Below are 23047 nucleotides of genomic sequence, written 5' to 3' on the forward strand. Positions count from 1 at the left end.
ACTGCCTACTTCTAACGACACAATAATGTTGCGGATGTCTAGAGAGCACACTTAAGGCTGTGTGTGGTGGGGGTGGGGAGGGAGGGACAGAGAGAGGGAGATGGAGACAGAGACAGAAATAGAGTTGTGGAAAAAATGTTGTGTTATATGTGGGTGAACAGTCTCTCCTCTCCTCTCCTCTGTCTCTGTCTCTGTCTCTGTCTCTCTCTCTCTCTCTCTCCTTCTTGTAGAATAACAACAGAGTGGCACACCACTGCTTCTTAGTTCTGTGAACCTTAACATTTTCTCTAACCACAGAGAACCAACAGGATCTCAGAGAGTCGGTGAACAAACACCTTGTAAGGACTACTTTTTTTTTTTTTCCTTTTCAGATCTTTCTGCATCTGCACAAAACTTGTAGACCGTATTTTTTTTAGGGGGACAATGTTTCCTTAAAAAACAAACAGACAGACAGAAAACCATGTCAGCTGTAAAGAAACACGGTTGCCCTAACAACAAGCTTCCTGAGTGGTTCCCTTCTGTGTGTTGGAAGGGACTCACTGTATGGGGAGTGCTCTGCTTTCTTGGGTAGGTTAGGGAGCAGAAAACCCAGGGAGACCTGGATTGGTCATTCACTCCAGGTAACAATGTCATGATGCAGAGGTTAGGCAGACATCTGAGGCTTTTAGACAGGAGGTCTCAGCCAAGACAGTTCAAGTGGGGGATGAAGAGTACGAGCAGAATGTGATATATGTATATTATATACATATATATGTACATATGTGTGAAACTGAAACCCATTATTTTGAATCCTAGCTAAAATAATTTAGTAACAGAATAGAAAGGAAACAAAACTGAGGTTTCAGAGAATGTATAACTTGTGTTTTCGATATAGACTGAGGCTCAAAGAGGACAAATGACCTGCCCGTGTTCCCACACCCATATACGACGGGGGACAACAGAATCCCCATTCTATTACCTGAGCATATATTTGTAAACACAGTAGTAAGTACACAGCTGTTCACCGAGTACTATCCTAAGGACTTCTCTGTAATAGGACTGAATCTGCACGCAGTTCTGGGAGGCTTGTGCTCCATTTCCCAAGTGAGTCAACTGGAGAACAAAGGGCTTAAACGATCTGTCTGAGGTCACAAACCAGATTAATGGGCAAAAGCCAGGCGGTGCCTGCACAGCACTTCTTCAAGTGAGACGCAAGCTGGGCCAGCTTCCACACGAACTAGCAGTGAGCCATGACTCTGAAAACCAATGAAAGCATACTGATTGCTATTCTCGAAGGATTCGCTTCAGTCTCTAGGGAGTAAGTTAAACAACATGAGCCACTGAAGAACAAGACAAGTTGTTGTGACCCCACGATGACGCTAATCTCTATAACCAAGCAGATGCTACAGCCTCATGCTGCCATTGAGGAGACAGAAGTTACATTGGAAAGGTGGGGCAAGGCAGAGCTAGAATTCAAGTCTAGACCTGGTGCGGCACCCAGTCAATGCGGTTAAAATAACTACGTGGAGAGGATCAGTGGTTAAGAGCACTGGCTGCTCTTCTAGAGGGCTTGGATTTGATTCCCAGCACCTAATGACAGCTTACAAATGTCTGTAACTCCAGTTCCAGGGGAATCCTACCCCATCATCCAGCCTCCACAGACATCAAGCATGTGGTACACAGACACACATGCAGGCAAACAATCCATACACATAAAATAATAACTAAAGCATGTTAAATGATCTTAACAGCTGTGAGTGCTCAGGAGAAAGATCTGCAGGTTCTTGGAGCCCTGCTTTGTGAAACTCTTGCTAACGAACCTTCCTTTCAGGACGAGGCCATGTATGATCTAGGGTTATACACTAGCCTGCAGATGGTGTTCTTCAGCACCACAGCTGGATACAAAAGGAGAAACATCCCTTTGGGAGGGAAAATGTGGAGTGGGCATTTTAGAATATCATCCCTGGAGGGGAAAGTGACTGAAAAACTGGGAGATTATCCGATCTAGGTGAATCTTTCTAGTTGTAGCTGTTAACCTGGTGTCTAAGTAGGTGACCACCAACCAGAGAAAGGAAAATGGAAGAGCAGAGCCTAAGGCCCCACTTGAAACACCTGCAGCTCTCAGTGCCTGTCAGTCAAGCCAAGCAGCAGATGGGGACCCTGGTCGCCCACAGCAAAGCTCAGCAGGTATCCCTCCTCACACCGATATAAGTTGTGATAAAAAACCCATAACATGATGTGATTGATTGATTGATTGATTGATTTTCTGACAAGGTTGCACTATGTAGCCCATGCTGGCCTTGAACGCTTCATCCTCTTACTTCTGCCTCCCACAGGCAGAGATTAGAAGTGTGTACCAACAAGCCTGGCCTACATTATTATTGTATTGTATTGTTTACATTTTATTTTGAGACATGTAGCCCAGGCTGGCCTCAAATGCACTATGTAGCTGAGGATGCCCTTGACTCCTGATCCCCCTGTCTCCACCTGGGAATATGTGTCACCGTACCTGACCCATAAACTCTAAATTTAAATTCTGTGGCTAAAACAAAACAAATGTAGATAGCGAGCATCTCCTAGACGGTTGGAGCACAGGGCTTCTCCTCACATACACTTTAGTTTGACTTGAGTGAACTACAGGCTCATTCCATATGACACATGCTTCAAAGACAGGGTGCACACCCCCTACTGCTCCTTCAAGGACTCTACTTTTTTTTTTTAAAAAAGTACAAGACATGGTATTTTATGAAAAATAATCAAATTTCTGCGGTTCTTCTGTCCCAATCCCCATCCATTCAGGCAATTCCAAATTCTTGAAAGGTTGTTGCCTATGGCCCGGCTCACTGCCGCCGCCGCATCAGAGCGAGACATCTGCAGGTAACCACCCACCCATTTAAAACACTAAGCCTGACTGCACAGTTGACGGCAGAGCTGTGAACGGAGATGAAATGCTAAGCAGTACCAGGAACTCGCAGGTTTCAATACCCCCCCCCCAAATGAAAAGAGAGGGATAGCCAAATAGAAGGAGGGAGGGAAGGAGGTGGGGGTGGGGAGGGTAGAAGCCCTCCTGCCCCGTTCATTCAGTTCCTACGCACAAAACACTGTGGCAGGCTTCCCTTTGGATGTCACACAAGAGAACACAGATGAGGGACAAAGTAAAAACTTAGTTCTACTTTCTGGCCTAAAGCAAATCCTTATTTAGTTGTAGTACTGGGGGTGGGGTGGGGGATGATGGCCCAGCAGTTAAGAGCACTGGTGCTCTTCCAGAGGACCCAAGTTCAATTCTCAGTATCCACATGGCACCTCACAGCTGTCTATAGCTCCAGTTCCAGGGGATCTAACGCTCTCATAAAGACATACATGCAGGCAAAACACCAGTGCAGAAAAAAATAGATAAATAAATATCTAGTTGTAACCCTTCAAAAAGAAAATCTTTGGAGAATCACTCCACAGCTATGCTCCTTCCTGGTCTTGTTATGATCCTCTCACTCAGACTACTCGGTCTTCACCATTTCAAAGCACTCCAAAGTTTCCCACACTGTCAAATCAAAGCATAACAACCTGGCTCCTGCCCGAGGGATGTGTTTACCTTCACCAAAAACGTCATCCTCTTCATCCACCAGAAGCTCCTCAGGGTCAAGGAACTGCATTGTGGGAGGACAGGTTGCTGGAGGCTCTCAAAACCAAGGACACATCAGCAGCCGCAGTAGCTCTGAGCAGCTACACGGCTTGGGAGGCAATTCCCCCCACCCCACCCCCACCCCTGTGGGTTGCCCAAGCCCCGGGGAGGGCAGCTTCCGCATCTGCCCTGAAGAAAGCAGCTTCATTCATACGAAAAGACTTCTGCAATCTTTTGCAGAGTGAATTCCAGGTGAGGTAATTCTCACCACCGAGAAGAAAGACTTGTGTGGAAGGGGGTGCAGATCCAGTTGGATCCGAACATCGATATCACTCCGGCTGAGTGCGATGAGTTCTACTTCAAAGCACCAACTTCCATATTTCTAAAGAGGACGGTGGGCTCTTAGCTTTCCTGCTTATGAATCTCAACACAATGGGTAGTGTTGAGAGAGAGGGGCTCACATTTCTCATATCTTGCTTTTGCTTCAATGATGATTTATCTGAAAGTAAAGCAAGCCCTGTGCTCCACCAAAGCCTGCATTTGGAAGACGCGAGCTTTTGTTTCACTCGGCAATAGTTGCATGTTTTTTTTTTCTCTTTTCTTTTTTGTAATCCTCTTGCATTTGAGGGAACTTTAGAGCTGAACCAACCATAGTTCTCCCCTAGGCTGTTACTAGTTCCATTAAGCCTACTATTAGTGAGCAGATAATCAGTCTGTGTCAAACCATGTCCATTGCATAATATTCACTCAGCTCCATACTTAGGACTTTTATCAGTAAAGGACAATAAAAAAGACAAAGAGAATGTAGCTTTAAAAAAAAAAAAACAAAAACAAAACAACAACAACAACCAAAAAAAAAAAAACCAAAAAAAAAAAAAAACCCAAAAAAACCCAGCAGTCCCTCCCAAAGGGAGGTAAAGCTCAACTTTCACGTGACCTCTGGTGGTTTGCAGTGAGCTACCCAACAGATTCTACCAGTGTGTGGTACTATAGCCTCATCTGGAGCTTTCCTAGATCAGAAGATGCAAACCGGCGGTGACGGTTGAGGAGCGACTCTTGACCGCAGTGTTTAGTTTTGGAACCTTGTTTACTGTGTGTTTTTGAAGACTCCAGTGTTACCTTTCAAATCGAGAGTCTGTCCCTTCTTCCTTCTGTAACTTCTTTGGAATGATGCCAGTTGTTCCCCAAGGGGAATCTTCATAGTAGGACTAGGCAAGTCAAGCAGTTAACCCAGGGGTCAAGAATCATCAAGGATGGGCTAGCAGCACCATAGAGGGTCCATCTATGAACTGGTGCCTATGGGGGTTCCCCAAAGTCTTTCTGGGATCACCAGTCACCTCAACCATGGCGGGAGCTGCCTGTCAGAGAGAGCTTGGACATGCTCTGTGTGTTTGGGGTTATGCAATGACAGGATAATTTATGGTACATGGTGTCTTGCCTCTCAGGGCAGGAAGCTTTCTGCAATGGGCAAGACAGTGGCAGGAGGAACTGTCCCCAAAGCCAATAGTGTTCCCTTGAAGAACAGCGAGAGGCAGACAGCAGGGCTCTCCTTTGCCCTGGATCTCCTTTTTTTCTGTTTCTTTTTTCTTTTTCTTTTTTCTTTCTTTCTTTCTTTCTTTTTTTTTTTTTTTTTTTTTTGAGCTAAGGATCAAACCCAGGACCTTGCGCTTGCTAGGCAAGTGCTCTACCACTGAGCTAAATCTCCAACCCAGATCTTCTTTTTTCTGGCCGCCCACCTCGGTACCCCAGTTCTGATGTGCATGATATTTCCAGTGAGTTAACAAATGTAAAAAATCTGACTCTGGATTAGAGTTTCATCTTGTGCAGTTGAGAAGGGGGGGATGGGTATTGATTCTGATCACATGTTCCCTTTCTCTGCTGCTGTCCTGTGCTCTTTGATTATCACACCTCATGAGGTGTGCACCTCTAACACCACACACACAGAGCAGTGAAGACCCTGAGGTCCTGAGGGGGCAACTGGCAGACTCCAGAGCTCATTCCATTGCCTCTTGAGTACGCAGCTTTATGGCATGCCACTGGATCTGAAGAAATCCTATTACCTCCCGCATCAGAACCACTAAGTAAACATGCTGCTGTGGTCATTCTTAACTTGATAGGATTTAGAATTACTTAGAAGACACACTTCTGGGCCTGTTTGTGAGGGCATTTCCAGAGAGGCTTACTGAGAAGAGAAGTCTGACCCTCAAAGCACCATCCAATAGACTGGGGTCTGGGGCTGAATACAAAGGAAAAAGTGAGTTGTACAGCAGCATTCAGCTCTCTGCTCCCCAACTGCAGACACAATGAGACCAGCTGCCTCTCATTTCTGCCACCATGTTTTCCAGCCATGATGGACTAGATGCTAAAACCCTTTACTAAAATACCCCTTCTTCCCTTAAGCTGTTTCTGTCAGGCGTTTGGTCACAGTCATCCCTGTCAACGAGTCAATATAACCTTTGTAGGTCTATTTCCCTACCTCTCAATAAGTGAAACTGTGTCCTTCCAAAACCAGGTATTAGAGTCCTCATGTGACCTTATTTGGGAATAGGGCTTGTAACAAATATGGCTGGTGAAGATGAGGCCATTGTCATAATGGAGTAGGGGTCCTTAATCCAATATGACTAGGTCTCTTCTAAAATGAGGAGATTCAAAGAAAGACACACACAGGAAGAAGAGAAGACCACACGAAGACAAAGTTAGAGGTCTACAAAGCAGCGCCAAAGACTACCAATAATCTACAAGAAGTTAGGGAAGAAGCCTGGGTGTGCTTTCTCTCCCTTCCCTTAGAAGGACCATCTCTGATGACACCTTGACCTCAGGCTTCCGGTCTAGAACAATGCAGTAGCGGGTCACTGTTGTAACCCACCTGTTTGTGGTATTATGTGTGTTATGACAGGCCTAGCAAACAAATGTGCTCATTTGTTTGGCTTGTTTTGAGGACTAAACAGGATAGTTCAAACAAATCAGAACCACACACAGTGCACAGTGAGTTCCTGTTCTAATCATCCAACCTAAACTCCCCACACGGTACCTTAGAGCACTTCTCTAATCAAAGTCCCAATGGAGATGCAGAAGGCACCTTCACCATGCTGTGGTGGCTTAGATATGAATGACCCCCATAAGCTCGTATATTTGAAGGCTTAGGGAATGGCACTATTTGTAAGAATTTGGAGGTATGGCCTTGTTGGAGGAAGTGTGTCACTGGGGGTAGGCTTTGAGGATTTAAAAGCCCATGCCAGGCCCAGTGTTTCTCTCTTCTTGCTGCCTGCAGATCCAGATGTAGAACCCACAGCTACTTCTCCAGCACCATGTCTGTCTGCATTTTTCCATACTTCCTGCCATGATAGTAATGGACTAAACCTCTGAAACTGTAAGCAAGCCCCAATTAAATGCTCTCTTTTACAAGAGTTGCCATGGTCATAGTGTCTCTTCACAGCAATAGAATGCTGAATAAGACTCATGCCCTATATGAAATTTCAGGAACCCTCAGTACTTGAATCAGTTACTTTTACTGCTGCCATAATAGAAAATCATACCAGAAAGAAACATTGCAAGGGAGGAAATTTTTGTTTTGGCTCACAGTTTGAGAGGATGCAGTCCATCATGGAAAGGGGAAGCCATGATGGTGGGAGTGGCTTATATTTGTGGCAGCAGATATGATGTGGTTGATTACAGTCTATCAGCAGTGAGAAAGCAGAGGGAACAGCTGGTGTATATCCTACAATACTGTCTCAATGATCCACTTCTTCCAGTGAAGATCCACTTCCTAAAGGTCTCACAACCCCCCACAATAATACTCCAGTTGGGTAACAAATATTTAAGCATGTGAGCCCATGGGGGATAGTTCACATCCTAAACCAGTATCTTTCCTCCAGTCTCCTCTGCTTCAATTGAGATGTCTTACAAACAGCTCATAAGCTCAGGGCAGACGCTATGATGACTCCCTTGAATGCAGAGATCTAGAAACATGGTAACATATAAGAAAACCTCAGTCTCCAGATTTCACAATCACCCGAGAGAAGCTGTGCATGGTTGATGGTTTGCTAAGGGGGAGAGTTAATAAACTCCAGATGAATGCTTTTGTATGTATGAATTTCACAGAATATCATATAAACTAAAAAAAAATCCTCATAAAACACAAACAGTATGATTAAATTTATTTAAATGTCCCCAAGTGGGCAAAGTGGAAAAAGTACATGTGTAAATAATAGCTAACATATATACAATGCTGGATATAGTTCTTAATGCCTTGGTTTACTGTATTCTTAGCTATGTACATGAATAATTACTGTCTGTACTTTAGTTTAAGGTCAAAAAAGTAAAATGGCTTGCCCCAATCACAAGTCTGGTAAGCACTGGAGAAGCTGAGACTTGACCTAGGCCCCCGAGCCCACGCCCTTAAATGCCACACCATGCTATCTTGAACATCTAGAAGGAATGAAGGCTCATAGAGCCATTTGCAGCTCTGCAAACATTCCGAGTCTTTGCTCACGTGACTCCCTCTGCCCAGAAGGCTCCTCTTCTCTTGTTCGGTCTTCCAACTTGGGAAATATCTATTCATCTTTGGGGCTTAGTTCAAGGGCTATCTCTTTCATGAACCCTGAATTACTTTTTTTCATTGCTGTAACCAAATACCAGATAAAAAGCAATGTCAGAGAGGAGGGGCTTATTCGGGTTCATGATTTGTGAGGCTATAGTTCGTCATGGCAGGGAAGGTGTGGTGATCACTGGCTCCATGGCAGCAGGAGTATGTGGCAGCTGCTTGTTCACATCTCAGTGGACCAGGAAGCAGAGAGGGAGGGAGGGGGAGATAGAGAGAGGGAGGGAGGGGAAACAGACTACAGGTAGGGCTGGGCTATAGCACCCAAGGCCCACTGTCCAGTGACTCCTTTCCTCCACTAGGCTCCGCCTTCCAAAAGTTCCAGGACTTCTCCAAACAGCACCATCAGCTAGAGACTAAGTATTTAAACACACAAGCCTATGGGAAACACTAACCTCCAAATTCCAACAGCACTTTTTCTGACATCCTCAAGTAGAAGTGCTTACTTCCCTCCCTTGAGACATATGTTTACATATCTGTTTTGCTCCTGTTCCCCACTCAAGGGTAGAGTCCATTTCTTCTTAAAATTTGACTCTCTAATTCCCGAGTTTGCTGTTTGGTCTTATGTCAACTTGACACACAAACTAGAGTTATCAGAGAGGAGGGAACATCAATTGAGAAAATGCCTCCGTAAGAACCAGCTGTAGGGCATTTTCTTAATTAGTGATTGATCGGGGAGGGCCCAGCTCATTGTGGATGTTTCCATCCCTGGACTGGTGGTCCTGGATCCTATAATAAAGCAGGATGACCAAGCCACGATGAACAAGTCAGTAAACAGCACTCCTCCATGGCCTCTGCATTAGCCCCTGCCTCTAGGATCCTGCCCTGTTTAAGTTCTTGTCTGACTTCCTTCAATGATGAACAGTGATGTGGAAGTATAAGTGGAATAAACTCTTTCCTCCCGGACTTGATTTTTGGTCATGGTGTTTCATCACAGCAATAGAAACCCTAACTAAGACACTGAGTGTAATTCCAGGCAGAGAGTCTTTGGTCTGTACAAGGACATAATACCCATGAAAGCTACAATAGCATTGGATATTAGAGAATACACATTCTTACTTAGAAATTAGGCTTAGACTCTGTTGATGTTTGTAACTGGGGCCTCAGACTAAACTGACTAAAGATGTGCTAACAAGAAAAAAAGCATTTACATTTTAGTGATATTTCTGTGTGCAGAGTGTCTTCAAAGGAAGGAAGTGAAAACTCCAAAGAAGAGGTTAAGTTTGGGAGCTTAGATATCATTTTAACAAAGGGCAATCAATTGTGAAGAAGTCACTCTATAAAGCAGGTGGAGAGGGGCTCCAGAAAGTGGAAGTATGGCCAGGAAATGAGTGACAGGTAAGGGCTGAGTGTAGACTCATTCCATGCCTTCCCTAGTGATCCAGCTCTTCTCTTGCAGGAGCGGGAGGGAGGAGCCCTTTACGAAAGGGGCGTTTATACTTCGCTTGCATGCTGAATGCTCAGGGCAGAGTGTTCTTCCCACAGCTGCTGCTCCTCAGCTGCCTTCAGCTCAAAATAGTCCTCATGCTAAAGCGGTCAGTTTTGCAAGGCATATGCTGACCTTCTTCATGTCATGACTGCATACGAAGGACCTGAAGCTAGGGAAACAGTGCTTAGTGAAGGGATGGGCTGCAGAGGGCTCTGCTGTCATGCACAGGGTAAACCTGTCTCATGCTTGTTTCCGTTGAACACGTGACAAAAGTAATTGTAAGGAAGGGTTACTAGGCCCGCAGGCCATCGTTTCTGGGAATGGAGGCTGGACCTCACCGCCCACCACAGTGAAGGGCAGAGAGAAAGAGTGCAAGCATTCTTGTTTCTGCTCAGGCTCCTCTCTACCCGTACACAGGCCAGGACCCCAAACCAAGGAGTAGGTGGTGGGCCTTCCCACCTAAATTAACCCAATTAGGAAGAACCCTTACAGGCATGCATGTGGACCAACCTGATTAAGACAGGCCTTCACTGAGGCTCTGTTCCCCAGCTGATTCTAGACTGTGGCAAGTTGAGGACCAAAACTGACATAACTTATTTGTTTTATGGTCTTTGTCTTCTCCTGTGTCTCTCTGTGGTGTGTGTGTGTGTGTGTGTGTGTGTGTGTGTGTGTGTGTGTGTGTGTGCATATTTGGAAACCTAAAGTTAATGGTAGAAATCTTCCTCAATCAACCTTCCACGTTTTCCTTCGAGGCAGGGACTCTCAGTCAAACCTAGAGCTCACTGATCGAGCTTGTCTTTCTAGCTGCCTTGCTCTGGGTATCCCATGTCTCTGCCTTGCCAGGCTGGAATTAAAGGGCCATCTACATTGATGTGAGTTTGGGATCTGTACTCTGGTCCTCATGTTCGAGACGTAAGCATGTTAGCTGCTGAGCCATATCCCCAGCCTCTAGTGCTAAATATTCTCATTTTACACTATACCTTTTATTCTATTTGACATATTGCAATTATGGATTTTATGGAGTACATTGTGACATTTAAATACATGTATCCAGCGTGCCGTGATCAGATTGGGGTAATTGCCGTCTTTCATCTCAGACATTCGTCATTTCTTCGTGCAGGGGGAGCTGTGACTAAGAAAAAAGGAACAGATCTGAAACAAAAGCAGAGGCCCAGGATTCTCAGAGAGGCAAACAGCAGCGAAATCAGTTTAAGAGGAGAACAAAGGAAGGGGGAATCCGTGTGAGGATGCACCTCAGCCACTTGGATCAAAGGCTCATTGGTCACACATGGGCTTAGTCTAACTGTGACCATCACAGGTCATAAGCACAGGGATGGGCAACGTTTGGGTGCTCTAAACCCTGGCTGTCCCCTTTGTGTTACAGTAAGTCTGATGGCAAATGTACAAGGCCTGCCTCTTGCTTTGAGAAACTGCCTCCTTCCTGCATTCATTCATTCGTTTTGAAAATAATAATAATTTTATATATATCTATATCTATCTATATATATCTATATATAGATATATATATATCTATCAGATCTTAGGTGCAGTGGGAAGCGCTGAGGCAAAAACATCTGTACTTGGTGCATCTGCATGTGACACAGGAATATTAACAGAAGATTATTATTTTTTGGTATGATGAATTAGGTTGCAATAATCTCAGTCTGTAATTTATTTGTATTTTGTGTATATGTGTGCACATGCATTTGGCCTTCATTATGTATGAGTACAATGTGTGTGCCTGGTACCTAGAGGTCAGAAAAGGGCATCATATTCCCTGGAACCAAAGTTGTGAATGGTTATAAGACCCCAAGTGGTTGCTTGGGAGGAACCAAACTCAGGTCTTCTACGAGAGCAGCCAGTGCTCTTAACTGCCGAACCGTCTCCCCAGCCCCTTTAACAATTTCCTCCCAGATTCACAAACTTAAGCACTGGGGAAAGAAACTGAACCTAGCAGATGTGAGCTATCCAGAAGCAGAAAGACAGAGTAGGAGAGAGGAACTGAAACTGTGGAGTAGCTGGAATCAAAGGGGAAAGTGAAAAGATTGCAAAGCCAGAAATAACCTTCTCTTTGGGTAACTTTGCCAGTAAAGATGCATGTAAAATGTGTCTAACTGCAAAATGCTGTGACCCAAAGATCATGGCCACCAACAGTATGGCTGTTCCAGTGATGTAAGGAGTGGGTACCAGCCCCTGGGACAACGACCTCCCCAGGCCTTTGTGCTTCTTGCTCATTGTTCCAACTTCAATGATGATCAGTTCAACTTCAAGATGAACTGATCAGAACTTGAATTACTGTGGAGAGTTTGGACTGTGGCAAGTCCAGAGTCAAATTATCTTGGGCCATCTTTAGTCCCCTTAATAGCCATTCATTGGCTTGGTGAGCACTAAGGGGAATCATTCAGAATGTACACAGAAAGCACCAGTTTTCCTTAGGGATGTATTCACTGGGCAGATCACTGGCTTCTACCAACCCCAAAGCTAAGAGTCATCGACAGCACCTGAGGCCTGGAGCTGAGAATTCACCACTTGGCTGTAACCGGCCTTTCTGAAGTTCCCATAAAGGAATCTGAAATGTCTTGATTTATGACTTTCTTTATTCTGTTATTATAAAAACTTCATGTTGCTTCTGCATTGTACATGAAATTTGGGGCGGCCTAAATTTCTGTTCCCAGGCCATGATAACTCATATTTTTCTCCAGAACAAACTATCTCTTATACCCTTTGAGGTGAGAGTTGTGATATGTATGTATGTATGTATGTATGTATGTATGTATGTATTGTCACAGATAGGTTTTCTTCCATAAAACTGCAGGGTGGTTGTTCATTGAACAAACCCACTTGTTCCCTAGGATGGAGAAGAACTCATAAAAGGCCCCTTGTAAAGACTGACATTGGGTGTGGTTGGTGAGGTCAGAACTGTGGGTTCAGGTTGATTGCTGGGAGTGGTTAGAGTCAACTAGAGACACTTAAAGATATAGTAAAATGGGACTAGTTCTGATATTTGACAGGATATAGTAAAATGGGACTAGTTCTGAGATTTGACAGGACTGAGTTTCAGTCCTGGCCTGGCTTCTGAATTGGACCCTAGAGTCTATAAAATAAAATAATTATTGGTGGCTGAGCAAAGGGAAAACTCAGCCTGCTCCTAAGATATTACACATGAGAACACTCTTATCAATAAATTATGCTACGTATGCAAACACAGTGTCAAGATCCAATCTTGGCCGGCATGCTCTATCTCAACCAGAGTATATTTCCAAAGGCTCTTCAGCAAAGGCTCATACAACTGCTACTGATAATACAACTGACCTTTTAAGAAAAAGATAAAGAGCAAAGAAAAACTGGTAGAGGAAGTCCTGCATATTGAACAAAAAGGACACAGGACAATAACTCAAAGACATAAGAAAAAGGAAGAAATGATGAAGTAACTACATTATAAGTCCAGAAGAAAGGTGAGTGTGTTATCGTTCCTCTCTTCTCCCCATCATATCTGAAAGACAACTCATTGAACAATTACCACTGTGTTGATAGATATGAGATGTGTAAATAGGAAAATTCTATGACAATGGCATCACAAGGAGAAAAAGGGGGTTGGAAGGACTCAGAATGGGTATTTGCTACTGAAATAAAGGCAGTACTAATCCAAACTACATTGTTTCTAACTAAGATATTGCAAGGCTCAGATAGAATTTTAGATTCTGTAAAAGAAAATTTAAAGTTGTAGAGAAAATATTTAACATAAGAATTAGGTTTCGGTGATGGAGTGCTTACCTGACATAAACAAAGCCCTAGGTTCAATCCCCAGTACCACCCACACGAAAGGTATCAGATGCTGGATCTGGAGAGATGGCTCAGCATTTAAGAATGCTGGCTGCTCTCCCAGAAGACCTGGGTTTGGTTCCCAGCACCCATGACATATTTATTGTAGCTGTCCCAAGAATCTCACAAGAAGTTTAAAATAATACTTGATCCATATATCTGAGATGTTGTAATGTAAAACTTTGTTGGGAAAAATAGACAAGAAATGCAGATTCCACAGGCAAAAGTAATCATAATGTACATTTCAACTCTCAAAGTGTGTGTATTTTTTACACAAATGATGTGATATTTATATATAATACTACCCTATAAATTACGTCCTCTCTTACTATTAAAATTTAGGATAAGTTGTAGATAGGGGGCCAGCAAGATGGCTCATCAGGTAAAGGCACTTGCCACCAAGCCCAAGTTTGACCTCAGGACCCCCATGGTGGAAGGAGAGCGTCAGCTCCCACAAGTTGTGCTCTGAGCTCCACACATGTGCAGTAGAATGTGCACCATCCCAACACATATAATAAATAAACACATGTGGTAAGGAGGAGAAGCTTTAGATGTATAGAGAGTTTTTCAAAATTTGCTTTATGTTGAAAAACTAGACAGTTAAAGATTTGACTGTAGAAAATGACATCAGGAGCCCTGGGGAACCTGAGGACACTGGGGGTCATGAGCTGGGCAAAGTAGATGCTGGGCTTAGTAACTTCATTTCTGCCCACAGATTGAACATCCATAATTGAAAATCACAGATCTGAAATCTTCCTTCTCCACTGAGAAGCAAGGAAACAAGATTCAGAATTAAGGACTTGAACATAACAATGTTTTGAAAATTCTATTTTTTTTTTACACTTATGTATTTGGGGGGGGGCGGGGTGTACCAAAGCACTTGCATGGAGATCAGAGAACAACTTTCAGGAGTTGGTTCTCTCCTTCCACCATGTTGGTCCTGGCGATCAAACTCAAGTCTTCAGTGTTGGCAGCAAGTACTTTTACCTTTTGAGCCCTTTTATCAGCCCAAGGAAACTCCTGCCTCGCGTGACCTTCTGAGGACAGAAAAATAACTTGTAGGAAAAGAAACTTTCAAAGATTCCAAGGAAGGAACTGGAGAAATGGCCCAGCAGTTAAGAGTGCATACTGCTCTTACAAGACGACCCAGTTTGGTCCCTAATGCCTACACTGAGTGGCTCACCCTGTAACTCCACCTCCAGGAGATCTGATGCATTCTGGCTTCCAAAAGCACTCCCCGGCTCCGACACAGACGTACCTTACACACACACACACACACACACACACACACACACACACACACACACGTATACACATGAATAAATTAAAAACAAAATCCCCATCCCAGTTTCCAAGGAAGCAAGCAAGCAAGGAAACAATATTCCTCTTTTCAAAGGGACATACTTCCAGATTGCATCTGTTCCCCTCTCCGCAAAGGTTCTGTGGGAGATCTGGAAACATTCCTTAATTTGAAAGGTCCACCCTCTTACAAACTCCAGCTCTAGGTGCCTGTCGCTGTTGTAGGGTGGAGGTGGGCGCTGGAGACAAGGCCCCCTGACTCTCACCACACTCATGTGGTCACCTCTGGGCTCCCGCTCTCCTTAGATGAGCGCAAGCCTGCTTCATCAGACACCTGCCAACAGCTGAGTGGGTGGAGTCACTTTGGAATGGAGATAGTGGAGCATTATAGACCGAGACACTCCCATTCTCCCTTTGCACATGGACAGACTAAAGAACACAATGGTGAGGGCTGGGGGTGGGGCTCAGTTGGGAGAGGGAGTACCCAGTATGCGTGAAGCCCTGGATGGATCCCCAGCACACATAAACCAGGCACTGAGGTAAACCCCTGTAATCCCAGCACTCAGGAGGTAGAGGCAGGAAGAGCAGAAGTACAATGCTATCCTCAGCTACAAGCAGCATTCTAGGTCAGCCTGGAATATATGAGACTAGCTCGAAAAAAAAAAACCAAATAAAAAGGTCACAGTAGTTAAAAACCAAACACTAATCTAAACACAAAAAAAATGTCTCTGCATTATGGAAGTCTTGCCCTGAGGAAAAAGGCCCCACGGCCCCTGACCCTGGCCTCTTCATTCTGTGCCTTTCCTTAGATTGGCAGCAAGATTTCAGCTTCTATGAACCAGAGCAGCAAAAGCTGGTTCCCTCCCAGGAAACAGTGTCAGCATCAATCCCTCCAGGCTGGTGGGTGGACAGTTGTTCCATTCTGTTTTTCCTGCACCAGCCGGCAACCTCGGCCTTCAGTAAAGGAAGGAGCTCCTTTATTTTCCCTTTAAAAGACATTAAAAGAAAAACTAACCAGAGGAGGAGGAGGAGGGGAGGAGGAGGAAGGGGAGGAGGAGGAGGAGAGGGAGGAGGGGAGGAGGAGGAGGAGGGGAGGAGGAGGAAATAAAAGGGAGAAGAGGGAGGGGAGGAAGAGAAAGGAAGGAAGGACACAGTGCCATCCGGATCAGAACTTCCGTGCTGGGCCTTGGAGAAAGCCTTCAGGCTGGAACTCTCTGAGGGCAACCTCCTCTCCTTCCCGCCCTCTCTGTCCTCAGAAGGTTAGACACCGGAGGGAGTCTATTTTCAATCACCCCACCTATTTAGAAGAAAATTCCCCTTGTAAACATGAGCTCAGGTTGCCACAGAAAAACTTTGTTGTGATGGCACCTTGGCTATGTGGCTGCTGCCCTGGCCCCAACCCTAGCCCCGTGCTCCCTCTGTGACTGTTCTCTGATTTCTCATCAGCTGAGAGGAATCAACACAACTAATGGTCGTTTCATCTCTGCACAGCGGGGCAGCTTTCCCTCTGCAAAACAAGCTCTCTCTTTCCTAGAAGTGTATCTGGTGTGATAGACTGAGAAGTGCCGCCCATCCTCTGTGAGGCCACAAACAGCCCAATGCAGGTTCATAAACAAGGGTGTAAACCTGAAAACAGGCTGGGGCCCGGCAGGAGTGAGAAAGCAAGAAGGAAAAGGTACTGCATTTTCAAGTGAGGGGGGGGGGTGGGGCGGGGGAGGGCGGGGCTGAAAGCCATAGAAACCAAGACTGCAAAAATCAAAACTCAAGCAAAACTATCACAAGGTGGGAGGTCTTTCGGTCACTGTTACTGTAGACTTAATTTATTTTTTCTGATTTTTTTGGTGACGTGGTCTCATTCCTAGAGTGGCCTGGATTACATAGATTAGGAAGGCAAGGAATCCTCCTGCCTCAGCTTTCCAAGCACAGGGACCACAAATGTAAGCCAACATATCCATATGGATTACTGCAGAGTTCAGAGTTCCCCTGCCACCCTGAGGCCCCTGAGGGTTTTAAACCCGGCTATTAACCCAAATCCTTGCAAGGCAAGGGGTAGAGGGTGTTGTTTCTTCAAGGTGTGAGCTATTTCTCGATTTCTCTGCTTGGGAGGGCCTCGGTGCTTTTCAGGAAACCTTAGAGTGAGGTTTGTTGGAATAGATCGGGCCAGGTTTCTGAGGACTAGATTCTGCCAAGAAAGAAACGAGGGAACTAGGAGAAGATGGAGCTGGCACACATAAAGAGGAGGTGGCGTGCTTCTTCCAATGGGGACTTGTCAGACGCCAGCTGTGAGCGTTCTAGCACCACAGAGATGTGTTGCAGTGATGAACAGAGGGTCCCAAAGCATCCTGAGGTGAAGGAGAGGGGCCTGGCAGAGACTAGACACCACTTAGCAAGCGTTCCTAAGCTCTCGAGCTCTTGGGGGCAAGCTCAGGAGGTGGCACTCCACAGCCTGAAGGAGTGGCTGCTGGAGACAAGTTAGAATGCAAGGAACATTTTCTGTGGTCACCTAGAGAGGGTTATAAAGTGCAGAAGAGGGGAGGGCTCGAGGATGGTGGATGACGAGGTGGGGGCAGCGGCTGGGGCAGATGCCCAGCTTTTCTTTGTAGTCGCTGCTGCACAACCCAGATAGGACCCAATGTCAGTGCCAAACAGCCTGCTTCCGGTGGCACGCTGTGTCTCGAGAGTCGTTATTTATAGACTCGCATAACTGCCTGATATTAGAACCAGGGTGCCGAGTGCCCATTGTTCTTGGAATGGCACTGGAAGCTTGTCCCTCGTTGGGTGGTGTCTGATAAAGACATTCTGCTAAAGTAACTTGCGGAGACTTTGAAGATTTAATGTGATAACAGTCCTGGTCAATTTTTGTTCTGACCAGATGACTGTGAGGGGACAGTGTTGGCAAGGCATGCCTTAGAAGGTAAATTCTTTCTGGTTGGTTTTGTTTTGTTTCTAAATACAGGGTCCCACTTTGTAGTTCTGGCTGGACTAGTATTGGCTGTGTAGACCAGGCTAGCCTTGAATTTACAACAATCTTCTTGCCTCAGCCTCCTAAGTGCTGAGATTGTAAGTGTGGGCCACCATGCTAGCCCAAATAATTTGTCTGGGTTTTTGTTTGTGTTCTGTTGTGCTCAGTACTGACCCAGGGCCTCATGCATGCAAGGCAAACACCCTCCTACTGAGCTCTGTCTCCAGATCCTGAAACCACTCCTGCCCTGCTGTCCCTCTCTTGGGAAAATATGGGTCTTGTATTTAATGGTGCATTCCTGGGATCCGGTGGTACTTTATAATGATAATATTAAAGTCGATGAAGGGACATGCTTTGCTAAGCATGCAGGGATATGTACTACTTGCTTTGGCTTCTTTTGAGGTAAGGAAGGAGGCTCCCTTTACTAAAAGGACACCAAGGGCAAGAAAACTGGGTGACAGGGCAGCAGGGCACACGTCATGTAACAGGGTCATTGAAATGAGCCAGCACATTTTTAAGAGCTAGCGAGTGAAAACTGTAGAGACTTCCATGGACATGACCGAACCACTCCATCTACATGAAAGTAACAACTTTCAGGAGCAAAGCCCAGTGGGCAGGCATTTCACATCCGATCAGGCATGGCTGGGTGCAGGGTTTGCTGCCTGGTTCTGGGTTCTCAAATCTCCTTCTCCCTTTCCTGGTCCCTGAGGCTAAGTCTCATAGCATAACCAGGACACTAGGCCCACAGCCCCAGGTCTCATCTCTCAGGTCTTAAGGCAGTCTGTCCCATACCAGTGTGAGGCCTATAAGACAAGGGCTATGCAAGACCCTCGCTGGAGGCCTGGTACCAGCCAGTCTTCAGAGACATTTTGGACATTTTCCAGATGAATGAGCCATTAATTCCCAGACATTCTCTGGGGGTTAGCAGACACTTTAGGAGGGTCACATCAAGGTGGGATGACATTTGAGAGAGCAGTGGCCACCAGGTCATAGGTATCAGAATGGTTGGGAACATTCTTTACCTATAGTAAACTTTGTCCCACTGTCCAACCTGATGTGGAGGAACCATTGTCACACAGGGAAGGCCTAACCCAGAGAGTCCCAATGGAAAGATGTACTTTTTCTAATCAGTCATCCTATGTGTCCACAGGAACGAGATCCTGGATCCTCTTGGATACCAGAACCCATGGGTGCTCATGTGTCTTCTATATATTAACTGCATGTAACCAGCACAAACTTTTCTACAGTGTAAACCATTTCTAAGTCACTCATAACCCTTAATAATGAAAATGTTACGTGAATAGCTGTTTGCCATATTGTTTGGGGGACACTAACAAGAAAAGACATGTTCAGTGAAGATACAGTTTGCATTTCAAGTCTTTTTCTTTCTCCAGTTTGTGTGTGTTATGTATATACATGTGTATATGTGTGTTAGTATGTGGTGGGGTAGAATGTGTGTGTGTGTGTGTGTGTGTGTGTGTGTGTGTGTGTGTGCATGTGGAGAGCAGAAGTTGATGTAGAGAATCATTCTTGTTGGCTCTTCTACAGTAGTTTTTAGGGAAGGGTCTTTCAATTAAACCCAGACTCTCAATGAAACCCAGAGCTTATGAATATGTCAGCTCTTGATAACCAGCTTGCTCTGGGGCTCTTCTCTTTCTACCTTCTGGGGCTGAAATTATAGGCAGGTCACCACGCCCATATGACATTTACATAGGGTTCTGGGGATCTGAACTCCCATCCTCACACACAGAGCTTGCTGACAAGTGTTTAACCCTGGAGACATTTCTCCAGTCTCTCAAGAATTATTTATTTAGTATCTAAGAATCAGAACATAAAGGACACAAGTTTGCACCACCCCAGGTCTTGGTAGGAAAGGGCTGAACAGATATTTCTTCATGCTAATCAATCATCCAGTTAATGAGTTCATATGGTTTTTGTCTGTCAAATAAGGGACCTTCAAAGTTTAGTGACGAAGATATGACTCCCAAGAAAGGACCCCTCTGAAAACAGCTGACTAAAGAATTTTAAACATGTTTGTAGTGATGATATACGCTTCTTTGCCATTTTTTCCCCCAGGCTTTGTTATTGTTTTTGGATTCTGCCTCATTGTTCATTTTCCTAGTTCTTCCCCTGTTTTGACATAACAAAAGAAAACATAACCAAATATGGTGGCACAAGCCCATAACTCCAGCATCTGGGAGACTGAGGCAGGGGATCTTGTATTTGAGACCACCCTGGGCTGCACAGTTAGACCCTGTTCCAAAAATCTATTTTAGCTGCACATAGTGGCTCATGTCTATAATCCCAACACTCAGGAGGCTGAGGCAGGAGGATCACCATGTGTTCAAGGATACAGCCCAGGGTACACAGTAAGTGTGAGGCCAGCCTGGGATACAATACAAACCTCCTTTTTAAAAAGAAAAAATAAAACATCAACAAGAATGAAAACTGTTTAATATTCATATATGTACATACACGTATATCAGTTTTCTCTATATATACTTTATATATATATGTATATATACTTATTTTTTTACTGCTGGGCATTAAAACTAGGGCTTCATGCATGCTAAGTGAGTGTTCTACCACTGAGCCACATTTCAAGCCCTGAAAACTGTGCAATACTTAATAGACACATACATTACAAATGCCTCAAGGAAATACTGTCCATAAGGATTCATACAACATTTTGGTAGGAACAATTACTTCCAGATTTAGTTTTGGCAGTTTCTGGGTTTAATTTCCACTGGTCTTCTGTGCATGATAGCCAGCTTGGTGGGCACAGTCTAGTTCCCTTTTCTACACGGCACTGGAAAGAGGGCGCATGGGAACGGAACTTGCGGTGAAAGCGACCTTGCCACAAAGTGACCCCGCCCTGCCTACCTTCCTCAGGATCTAGTTGTAAATATGTCATGTACGGTAAATACAAGCTCTGCAGTGGGCATTGCCACACCGTTATCTCTAATGGAATGAACTGGATTGTAAAACCTACACCTCTTTTGAAATGTGATGAAGCAACAGGGTTCAGAAATAGGAAGCACACATTTGCTGGACCACATTTCACTCTTTTGCACAATGTGTAGGAGCCAACGTGAGAAGCCAAAGCAGAGGAAACAGCACATGCACTTGAGGCTACAGGTCGTGCACTCAGCAAGGTGTGGGCAGGAGTGATGCCCCACCTCATCAGCATCCTCTTGTTTTTGTGATTCTCAGCCTCTTTTCTGTCATTTGTCCCCCCATCCTTCCCACATTCACTGGGCACCCTGCCGTGGAAGCTGGTGACAGCACAGACTCTCAGTGTCACGCTGGTAGAGCCCAAGGGCTGGTCCTGACCAAGGGCACTGATTGGCAGTGTGTATTGATGCTCGCAGCATGCACACTCCCTCGTTAATTCTGAAATAACAGCCTCACCGAACACAAAGCTGGGTAGGGGCATACAGTGCCTCCACCACCGCACTTTACAATGGCAATATTAATACCAATAAAAGCACACTTTTGTGTAAGAAACAGGAGTAGCCTTCTCTTGCTTTTCTGTTTCCAGTGTAGTAAGTAAGGACTGATGGGTGTTGGACATTATTTATCACTGTTTTAAAATTTCATTTATTTAATTCTACATTTATGGAAGTTAATTTTCAATCATGGTTGTCTTAACAAATGAGCTTACAATATTTCTTTAATTTTAACAGTTGGCCCTTATAAATAGGTCTGGGCAGGATCCCAGTATTCCAGTGGACAAGATAGTGCCCGGGGCCTGCCCTTTGAAAGTCTTATGAAGACGTAAGACATAGGAACAGTAGTAGTGATAGGGTTGATATGGGTGTGCAGTGAGAGGAAGTGCTGGGCAGAGAATTGGTTGGTTGGGGGAGTGTGTCATCTTCCCACCGCCCATTTCCTACTTGGAAGTTCTAACCCCAGTAATGGTTCTACCTGGAGTATGAAAGTAAAATTACATGAAGTCATAAGGGTGGGGCCCTGATCTAGTGACATTAGTGCCCTTGTTTCTCTAGATGTATATACTAGGAAGTAGGGGAGCCAAAAGCAAGAGGGGAGCCCTCACCAGAATCTGCTGTGATGGGTTTCAGTCCATACAGTGCCAAAATGTGGCACTCTGGCATTTCAAACAGCAGACCCCCTAGTCAGTACAAGATGAGTTCTGGCCGGTGATATAGTTTGTGACAGAGAGGCTCTAGTTTTAGCCCTAGTGCTGAAACAAAAACAAAAATAATAAGCAACAACAAATACAACAAAAACAAATAAAAAACCCTACAGCTCCACCAGTACAGCTGAGTACAATGGCTCTTGCCTGTAACTCCAGAATTCGGGAGGTCTGCCTTGAGTTCGAGGCCAGTGTGAGCTACAATTTTCAGATCAGCCTGGGCCATAGAGTGAGAGCCTGTCTCAACAACAGCAAAGGTGAGCTCAATCTCACCTTCCCCTCATCTTTCTCCCAAGCCAACATAAACCCCATTGAGAAGTCCCTGCTCTGCACCTAGAAGGAAGGAATGCTCTTATTTCTACAAACACACAGAAGCTCAACATGCAGATGCCCCGGCTCACACTGTAACTCAGACTGCTCTGAATCAATCACCTTTCTGTCCAACTGGCCACTCTTCATCAGTCTGAAACAAAGGATGCACAGGTTTCTCTGCTTTAGGAAAAAGAGTTTTCATTTCTGAAAACCCTGTGAGACTTATATTAAATACATTTGTGCGCTTTTATCTTGTTATTCTGTCCTTTTCTTGAGGGGGGGTGGTCTCAGCTATGAACTTAATCAAGATGGGAGAAAAAATGATATTTTTCCTGTCCATCTGGAACCTTGATCTTGGACTAGAACATTAAACATCATGAAGAAATAAACCCGGAGTGTTTAAGTTGACCAGGCAGCAGTATATTGTTATGATGGCCTTAGCACACACAGAGTGCTAGAATGAAATGCCCTTGGGAAAGACTGGCAAGTTGGACTCAAGTACCAACTAACACGGAGAGAAGGGCTGCTTTGCCCGCAAGTAGCCCCTCCCTCTTCAGGCACCCTCATCCCCTACCCCCACCCCCCGACACACACACAGCTTACCTACATTCTGTGTCTTTAACTTCTGACATCTGGCAAAATTGAATCTTTGGCAGACTGGACAAAAGAGAAGTCTGTCACATTAGAGGCCAGACTCAGAAACATAGAGGAGGTGAGGACCAGGAGAATGGAGCTGTTCCATGCAGCAGACTGAGCAAGCAGGCCCAGTTCTTGACAGGGATTTCTCTTGACAGTGAAATGAAGAGAATAAGCTGGAGTACTAACATGCTCAGTTCCCAGTTGCCGTGACATTGATAACAAGACCAAGG

The 23047-nt window shown here is 44.9% G+C and overlaps 1 long non-coding RNA gene across 1 annotated transcript in view; it reads right to left on the reverse strand.

Annotated features, from left to right (window-relative positions):
- Positions 1-23015, reverse strand: part of LOC131911270 (uncharacterized) — a 47869-nt gene extending 24854 nt beyond the window's left edge. The window contains exons 1-2 of the long non-coding RNA XR_009379315.1: positions 22782-23015; positions 21768-21914 (exon numbers count right to left, since the gene is read on the reverse strand). This is a non-coding gene — a long non-coding RNA (uncharacterized LOC131911270). The remainder of the gene's footprint in view (positions 1-21767; positions 21915-22781) is intronic.
- Between the last annotated feature and the right edge of the window lie 32 nt (positions 23016-23047).

This window comes from Peromyscus eremicus, chromosome 5 (assembly GCF_949786415.1).
Source record: "Peromyscus eremicus chromosome 5, PerEre_H2_v1, whole genome shotgun sequence".
NCBI lineage: Eukaryota > Metazoa > Chordata > Mammalia > Rodentia > Cricetidae > Peromyscus > Peromyscus eremicus.